This window comes from Anser cygnoides, chromosome 2, assembly GCF_040182565.1.
Source record: "Anser cygnoides isolate HZ-2024a breed goose chromosome 2, Taihu_goose_T2T_genome, whole genome shotgun sequence".
Classification (NCBI taxonomy): Eukaryota; Metazoa; Chordata; class Aves; order Anseriformes; family Anatidae; genus Anser; species Anser cygnoides.
Genome location: NC_089874.1, coordinates 13,650,001 through 13,658,891, shown reverse-complemented (window position 1 = coordinate 13,658,891; position 8,891 = coordinate 13,650,001). Strand labels below are relative to the sequence as shown.

Below are 8,891 nucleotides of genomic sequence, written 5' to 3'. Positions count from 1 at the left end.
ACAAAACAGAAAACACAAGCAACATGACAGTGTTTTTCTGTCCTGTGTCTTGCACAGCCTGTCTGAGAAGCTAAACACATATTGTATATGTTTAAAGCCCCATTGCACGAACACTCTGGAGCTACCTAGCTGTAAGGGGAAAGGCTTCCTTTCTTGTCTAGTGCTTAGGAGATTCTTCTCCATGATGACCATCATGAAAACCTTTTCCACCAGGTTGTTACTTAGCCAGTCTCTTCCTAACTTCTACTATACTACGGGATTCTTTTGCTTTAGGTGCAGAGCTTCGCACTTTTTCTTGCTGAATCTATGTCAGTTTCTGTTGGCCCAGTTCCCAAGTTTGTCAAGGTCCTAAGGACTGAGTCTCTATTATGATTTGATGAGCTTTATTGGTCCCAGAGCTGTGTGTGATGAACACCAGAAACTGTTTCTGAGTTCAGCGATTATGGGCTTACACTAAAAGTTCCTGAAGCATTGGTATCTTTGTATTCTCAACATTGCTTTGAATGTTGAATCTATGCAGCCTGAAAGAAAAGTGGGAGAAGGCTTTCTTGAAACACATTTACAATATCTCCCTCAGAAGAAAGAGATGCATTTTCTGTCCTTCCTAACCTAAGAAAAATAGCTCAGGACTCCCATTTGACTCAAAATTTCAATTTGTCATATCAGCTCCCTATTCAATGGGCTGTTATACAAAAGGTTGGCAGCATCAAGTTAGGTACATTCAGAGTATTCCTAGCAACACAGGTCTGTCAAAAATTTTATTTAAGATCCCATAAAAACAAAACACAAGGAAGAGATTTATATAATCAGGCCAAGCATACATTGGAATTCTATCTAATTTACAGGGATATTTATCTTCATATTTCATTTTTACTCCATTTCATATGCTAAGGATGGCTTGAAGGGTTTAGGTTTTACCTGGCTATGACTTTTGAATGTAGGTCACCGAACGTGATCTTATTTGCACTTCTGTTGCTTAAATCTTATGTTAGATCTTTGGCTAGGAGCCTTCTCAAATTCAAGTTTGAGAAATATATCAGCCATTTCCTGAAGAAGATGGAAGATTTTCCTGGGGCTGGGTAGACATGCACCTATTCCTACTGAGGATTTTAGCTAAAAGACAGTATCTGAACTGAAATGACTATATTTAATGGGTTAGAAAATATCAATGTAAATGAGTCAGACAAAACTAATATAACCCTGTCTATGGGCTTACCATAGCCCTAGCTACTAAACACTGTAACCAGTTACCATGGTGGTAATGTCATAGTGAGGATTCCAGTCTTTCAGAAGGAAAGATTTACAGCACCACATAAATTCTTCTGCACTTGCCATTGTTTTTGCATCCTATTACAAAGGTAAGGGAATCCCCTGAGTGTGTGATAACTGGCAATGTTTATTTTGGGATATATCACAAACGGTACATCCAGGTGGTGTTTTCTGATTCAAAACTGAGGTCAATAAAAAGTGATGGAAAATGTTAACAAAATCTTGGCTAGATTCTCTCAATGCCTTTAGGAATCTGAATAAGACTTTTCTACTGTTACAATATCTTCTTTGTTCTCCTCTGCCTAACCTTTACCCACCCTCTAATTACATGGCAAAGGGAGATTAAAAGGAGAACATATCCTCTAGTTATTTTCCTCTCAAGCAATGGTGTAATAGTGAAAAAAATAATAATAATGTGGAGGGGAGTAAAGCAGGAGCAGAGCAACTAACAATAAAAGTTTAATTTATCTGCTAAGATTCCTTCCACAAGAAAAAGGAGATGGGTTAAAATGTACGAAACCATCACATCAAAGTAGGGAAAGAATACAAAAATTCAAGATAAACAATAAACAATACACATAACACACTAACACACACAGAAATTAAACTTTCTGACAGTAATGACAAAGGTATGTGATTACATTTAATCTCCCTTAAAAAAAAAAAAAAGTTTAAAATAGAATGCTGTTTTTCCAAGGTTGAGTTCTCCCCGCACTGTAAGTTTAACAAGAAATAAAAATGTTAAGCTAAGGGTGTTTTAATGAATGAGAGACTCAGCAACAATTCACTACTATAGTAGGAAAAAAAAAAAAAAAAAAAAAAGCCAAGTATGCAGTCACATATACGAACAGATCCGAATAAATAGTTCCTGGATCCTATGCTGGTCTCATTCTTACAGTAGTCAATATAAGCTATCAATAACTCATAATCTGAAACTTTTATATCAAGTGTATTCAGAGAAAGAAAGAAAGAAAGAAAGAAAGAAAGAAAGAAAGAAAGAAAGAAAGAAAGAAAGAAAGAAAGAAAGAAAGAAAGAAAGAAAGGGGAGGGAGGGAGGGAGGGAGGGAGGGAGGGAGGGAGGGAGGGAGGGAGGGAGGGAGGGAGGAGGGAGGAAGGAAGGAAGGAAGGAAGGAAGGAAGGAAGGAAGGAAGGAAGAAGGAAGGAAGGAAGGAAGGAAGGAAGGAAAAAGAGAAAGAAAAAGAGAAAAAGAAAGAAAAAGAAAGAAAGAAAGAAAGAAAGAAAGAAAGAAAGAAAGAAAGAAAGAAAGAAAGAAAGAAAGAAAGAAAGAAAGAAAGAAAAGAAAGAAAGAAAGAAAGAAAGAAAGAAAGAAAGAAAGAAAGAAAGAAAGAAAGAAAGAAAGAAAGAAAGAAAGAAAGAAGAAAGAAAGAAAAGAAGGAAGGAAGGAAGAAAAGAAAGAAAGAAAGAAAGAAAGAAAGAAAGAAAGAAAGAAAGAAAGAAAGAAAGAAAGAAAGAAAGAAAGAAAGAAAGAAAGAAAGAAAGAAAGAAAGAAAGAAAGAAAGAAAGAAAGAAAGAAAGAAAGAAAAAGAAAGAAAGAAAGAAAGAAAAAGAAAGAAAGAAAGAAAGAATTCAACCTAAAATCACAATCAGCTGAACTGAATGTTTAATGAATCAAATAAAACACAGACAAAAATGTCATCTTTTTGGTTAATATATAACAACTGTAGTAGAGTCTGCACTGTTTTCGTCTGAAAGAACTAGGAAAAGTAAATTGCTGAAGGGCAGGGAAAAAAAGTTACTCTGAGCCTCTAAATATGGAAAGCTGTCCTCTGATTCTTTTTTTTTTTCTTTAATAAATCATATGACCAACTGTAAGAGCCATCCAGATCAACACAACTTTTTCATGATGTTTTGTTGACCTTTTCCCTTATATTGAAGTCCGAAAGCAGAAAGGATCTGTATCTCTAATGCAAACAGAAAAAAGCCACAAATAAATAACTGTTAGACTATTTCTTGCTCTTTTCCTCTATGGGACAATCCTACTTCACAATTAGAGTAGTTTGTGAAAATAAAGATGCAATGAAGTGATATATTATTAGTTGCTGTTCACTTGTATATATTTTGGTTATTCTTTGTTTCTGTTGTGAAAGTAGGCATGCTCTCAGATGAAAATGGACCTGACAGAAAGGAAGCGTAGAAGGAAGCAGAAGAATAGATTCATGGGGAGATGGTCACAGGTAAGACCTTAGAAAGAGGACTTTGTGACAATCCAAACATTTGAAACATTTTCTTCTATATTGTCACCTGCTCTTTTTTTTTTTATTTTTATATATATATATATCTTGTTGATTCATATCCAAGCTTATGGATAATACTATTGGAGTTAATAGATCAGAACTTAAAGCTGTCAATTGGAAGAACTCAGTTAGGAACTAAAAGCAAATGCTTAAACACTTTTTAAATTTAAATTTGATTTTTTGACAATCTTGAATTTAAATAAGCATCAAACAGTTATTGTTTCTGATTGTTCTGATTGTTCAGAGCCATCAAAACATTTCATTTTCAGTATTCTGCACAAATAAGTTGGATATTTGTAAACCAACTGGAAAGAATTTTTAAATGAACTTAGAGCTGGTTACAATTAATTTTGGAAAATAGACCTGCTGATAGGATGTTAAAAAAGAGAAACAGGAATTGAAAAAAGAAAATACATGTCATTTTCAGGGTTTCTTTACATCTTTTGTGTGTGTGTGTGTGTACCTTTGTACAAAACCTACAAACCTCATAAGTGTTATTTTTTATTTTTATTATTTTTAATTTTTATTTTTTTTATTTGCACCTTATAAAAAATAAGGGTGATATATAAGAGAAACTAATTAAGCAATCTGGTGACTTGCCCTATGAATAGTGGATAACACTGAAAAAAAAAAGCAAAAACAAACAAAAAAACACCTTTGTTTAACATACTATTTAACTTGTTTCAAGGACTTTTAAAAGATTAATATACTTATTTCAGAGGCAAATTATAAGCATCATAGCAAAGATTGTAATGTCCATTAAAGATATGCATGTACACCAGTGAAAACCACACAACTTCATGTCAACAGAGGACATAGTCTGTCATACATTTCTACAACATTTTTGAGAAGAAACTCCAAAGTAACCAAAAACTGTTCTAACCTGCACTTGAAGAGGTGATTGATTCTAGATTTCTGGATTTTAGAGTCCTATTTCTGATGAGTGCATCCTATCTGTGGCCATAGATGTTGTCTTTACTCCCAGAGGGCAGAAAAAAAAATGCAGCAGCATAAGTAACATCTAAAACCCAGGAAAGCATGGGTTTTCCTGTTCATAAGTCTATATAGCCATGCAAGCTCCTCTCTCACTTTTCAGTAAGCACACAGAATACTGGTTTTAGTGTATTAGTTATTGGGTATTTGACACTGCTTTCTCCTAGTATTTGCCAAAGTAATATATAAAGTATGTTTGTACATATTTATATGCATGTGCATATATATTTAAGCGTTTTCAGAAGTATGATTTTTTAATATAAAAAGTAAACTTAATTCTGTAGCTATATATTAAGACACATCAGTTTTTGAGTATAAGACAAATATGTTTCATAATAAAAACATAATTCACCAAAAAAATGAGCAAGAAATTAAGGAGCCAGCAGAAGCTATAAAATATCATGTTTGCTGGAGGAGGACTAAGAGGTCACTGGAATAAGGCAGGAGAAGTTAAAACATGTTAAGAGAAATAAAAAGAATAGAAAAAGAATTATAAAAATGTTTAAGATAAATAATAGGATATATTTCAAGTATACAAAGAACAAGAAGTCAAAGACTGAGAAACTAGTGTTTATAAGAGACAGAAAAGATAATTTATTAAAGAGAACATTCAGTTGAGACCAAAATTAATCATTTTCCTTATTGTCTGCAGGGAAGAGGGAGATGATGCCAGAGGCCAACTTATTATTGTCAAAGGTGGAAAGAAGACATCCTGGTGTTAAGAAATATGGTTGTTTCTGGGAGTGATTGTTCTCCAGGTGTGTGGTGTCTTTTTCAGAAAGCTGTAGGAAGGGAAAAAAGACACATACAACCTTTACCAATCATGGACACAAAGATTCATGACTGCATTAGAGCCCACTTGACTTTGGAAAACCTTATGCCATGTTTAAAACATCAGTTTATGAAGTACATAAAATTGTAATACTTCTTAACTACAAACAGTTCTTTGACCCTCTGTAATATCAATGAACCGAGAATTCTTTTCAGGTGTTTATATTTTGTCTCCACAATTTTTTCTACCTTTTTAAGCATTAATTTCCTTGAAAACTATAAAAGTATTTGTCTCTGTTAGAACGTTCCAGAGGAGAGCCACAAATATGGTCAGAGGGCTGGAGCACCTCTCCTATGAAGAAAGGCTGAGAGAGCTGGGGCTGTTTACAGCCTGAAGAAGACACGGCTCCAGGGTGACTTATTGTACCTTCAGGGCAACTTAAAGGGCACTTATAAAAATGATGGAGCACAACTTTTTACTCGGTCAGATAATGACAGGACAAGGGGGAATGGTTTTAAACTAAAAGAGGAGAGATGGAGATTAGATGTTAGGAGGAAATTCTTCACCCAGAGAGTGGTAAGGCACTGGAACTGGTTGTCCAGAGAGGTTGTTAATGCCCCATCTCTGGAATTGTTCAAAGCCAGGTTAGATGGGGCCCTGGGCATTCTGATTTAGTGAGAGGCATCCTTGCCCATCGCAGCGGCATTAGAACAAGATGATCTTTCAGGTCCCTTCCAACTCAAGCCGTTCTATGCTTTTATGATTCTATGGTAAGTTAAAAGGGAGACAAGCAATATGTTTAATATGAAAACATAGAAGGTAGTAGGAACAAATAAAACTGTTTTGTTTGTGGTTTCTGAGGCTTTGCTTAATAATTTAAGGAATTTCTTCTAGGTTTATGTCTTAAGCTTCCATTTCTGTTCCCTTAAAACAAAGAAACAAGAGCAATGAAAACTAACAAACCAAACCAACCAACAAAAGCTATGACACCACATACAGTAGATGTGTTAATACCAGAGTCACAAACATTCCAGTTTGAGACCATCATGGTTTATTACTTTGCTTGTCTTCTTGTCAATGAAGAGAGATTACAGAATCATAGAATCATCTAGGTTGGAAGAGACCTCCAAGATCACTTAGTCCAACCTCTGACCTAACACTAACAAGTCCTACACTAAACCATATCACTAAGCTCTACATCTAAACGTCTTTTGAAGACCTCCAGGGATGGTGACTCAACCACTTCCCTGGGCAGCCTGTTCCAGTGCCTAACAACCCTTTCCATAAAGAAGTTTTTCCTAATACCCAACCTAAACCTCCCCTGGTGCAACTTTAGCCCATTCCCTCTTGTCCTGTCCCAGGCACGTGGGAGAATAGACCAACCCCCACCTCGCTACAGCCTCCTTTAAGGTACTGTGGAGTGCGATAAGGTTGCCCCTGAGCCTCCTCTCCTCCAGGCTGAACAATCCCAGCTCCCTCAGCCGTTCCTCGTAAGATTTGTTCTCCAGACCCCTCACCAGCTTCGTTGCCCTTCTCTGGACTCTCTCAAGCACCTCCATGTCCTTCTTGTAGTGAGGGTCCCAAAACTGAACACAGTGCTTGAGGTTATACATATAGACTATATAATTTGTTTCTCTCCATCAAATCTTGTGTATTTTTAATAATTCAAAAATTTCTCGTTACACTGTTCACCTATATGTGTATATATTTTCTTTTCCTGAAATTGATTTTGATCTATCTCTCTGAAAAGTAATTACCTTTCCATGAATTTCATTTAATATCTCAGCTGATACAGGAATAGAAAACAGATTTTCACTGGTTGTGGTTTTGTGAAATACGTAAATCCCACTGGTCATGAACTTTCCTGATGATGATATGGAATACAGTCTCTTTTATGAACGACAAAAATGTGCCACAGCTATTTGCTAGTAGCACACTAATACACCTTATCCAGTGAGTTGCCTGGCTTTACTAATTATCTGTGAATAGTCTTTGCTCCAAATTCTTCCTAACTCCATCCTGCTGTCCCTAACCAAACTAATTGTCCCCTCTGCAAGGGCAAAGAGCTACCCAAATGACCTCTGTTCCTTCTCCAGTAATATTTCTGAAATTTAAAAAACCTAAAATGCCCCTCCCCAAAAATAAATATTTCAGCATTGTTCCAGTATGCAAGCCAATTTTTAGGATCTATGGTTTTAAACTGAGAACCGCACTAACCAAAGAACCTCGAAGAGTATTCAGACAGTTTGCTATTACTGGGTCGCATGCTTTTATCACAAATAGCAACATGTGTTACGAAATCAAAACTTTTCTGTTAATGCCCACAGGGCCTAAGACCTTATATCCACTGTTGTCATGTTTCTAAAGTCTCAGATTCTGGCAGTATGAGATTATAAATGAAATTCAGCTTTTATTTTAATGTTAGTTTTCACAGATACAGTTCTTGCAACGAAATCCAAATGCCGCAAACAAACAAAAAAAACAAAAGTCTTAACACCAAAACAAGAAGCCCAATCCTCAAGAAAGAAAGAAAATATATTTGAGGTGGATCAAAATTCTGGAAATTTTAGTTGATCCTATTTTAGAAGCCTGACAGAAGCCTCAGGAATGTCTTTAGTTTTCAAATATTTTCCGTATTTTGAAATATGTCTCTCATTTTTTATTAGATTCTCATTTTTATTTTGAAGCATACATTTCACTTTATTGATGTGCTTAAGGTATTTATCTCCTCAGCCTTTACTTTTCTAAGCTATTTTGACTTGTATTGCCTTCTTACATTTTTATTGGTTTTCCTGTTCCTCTATTCACATATATATCTATATGTTAGTTTATGGATGACTCTTTGTTTGTATGACATTGGTTTATAATGTAAAAAGGATGAGAGGTGATAACAGGGCTTTTCAGTGGTCATCTCATCTAAGCTGGTTTGCTATCCTTGCAAAAAAAATCACTAGTAACATATTGACTGAAGTGTTTAAGCTTCTGGAGTTTTATCTCAGACTATTGACATTAATGGAAGTTTGTGACTCACACAGCGGATGGAGAATCAGAGATTGGATTGCTGCTGTGTCCTACCAATCTAAAATGGTCTTCAATTTCTGCTCTATTTCAAATACGCATAATTTACTTGGTTATTTTCCGGTAATGATTTCAGTAATTTTTTTAAATAAAATTACACAGAATCAATTTTTTGTGTCATATTTTTCCAAAGATGGCCAAGAGCACAGTTTACACTGAATTGTATTAATCTATTTGTTGATATTTCCATAGAAAAAAAAAAAAGTTTACCATTATGATTTTTGACTACATTTTCCAAGTATTGAAATACCTACATTAACTTTTCTATGAATAAGTTTGATATGCATGTTCAGTTTGAACAACTGAATGTGTGCCCATGGGAATAAGATCTGAGACAATCTTTCAACTACCTGATCATGCATATCTTTGGTTTCCAGTTCTTATATTCCTACCTGAACTGAGTGAGGGTTTGCTAAAAGCACGTCAGTTGTTTTAAATGACATTCCAGATAAATGAAAGATGTTACTGGATTGTCGGAATAAATTCAAGATGCTCGTATTAAACCCAAAATATGCAACAAACCA

The 8,891-nt window shown here is 35.1% G+C and overlaps 1 long non-coding RNA gene across 1 annotated transcript; it reads left to right on the top strand.

The window, feature by feature from the left end:
• The first annotated feature begins 428 nt into the window (after positions 1–428).
• On the top strand, positions 429–5,589 carry LOC106045292 (uncharacterized). Its single transcript, XR_001212713.3, has 3 exons — positions 429–1,358; positions 3,381–3,464; positions 5,170–5,589. It is a non-coding gene; the product is annotated as an uncharacterized lncRNA (long non-coding RNA).
• Positions 5,590–8,891: the final 3,302 nt, after the last annotated feature.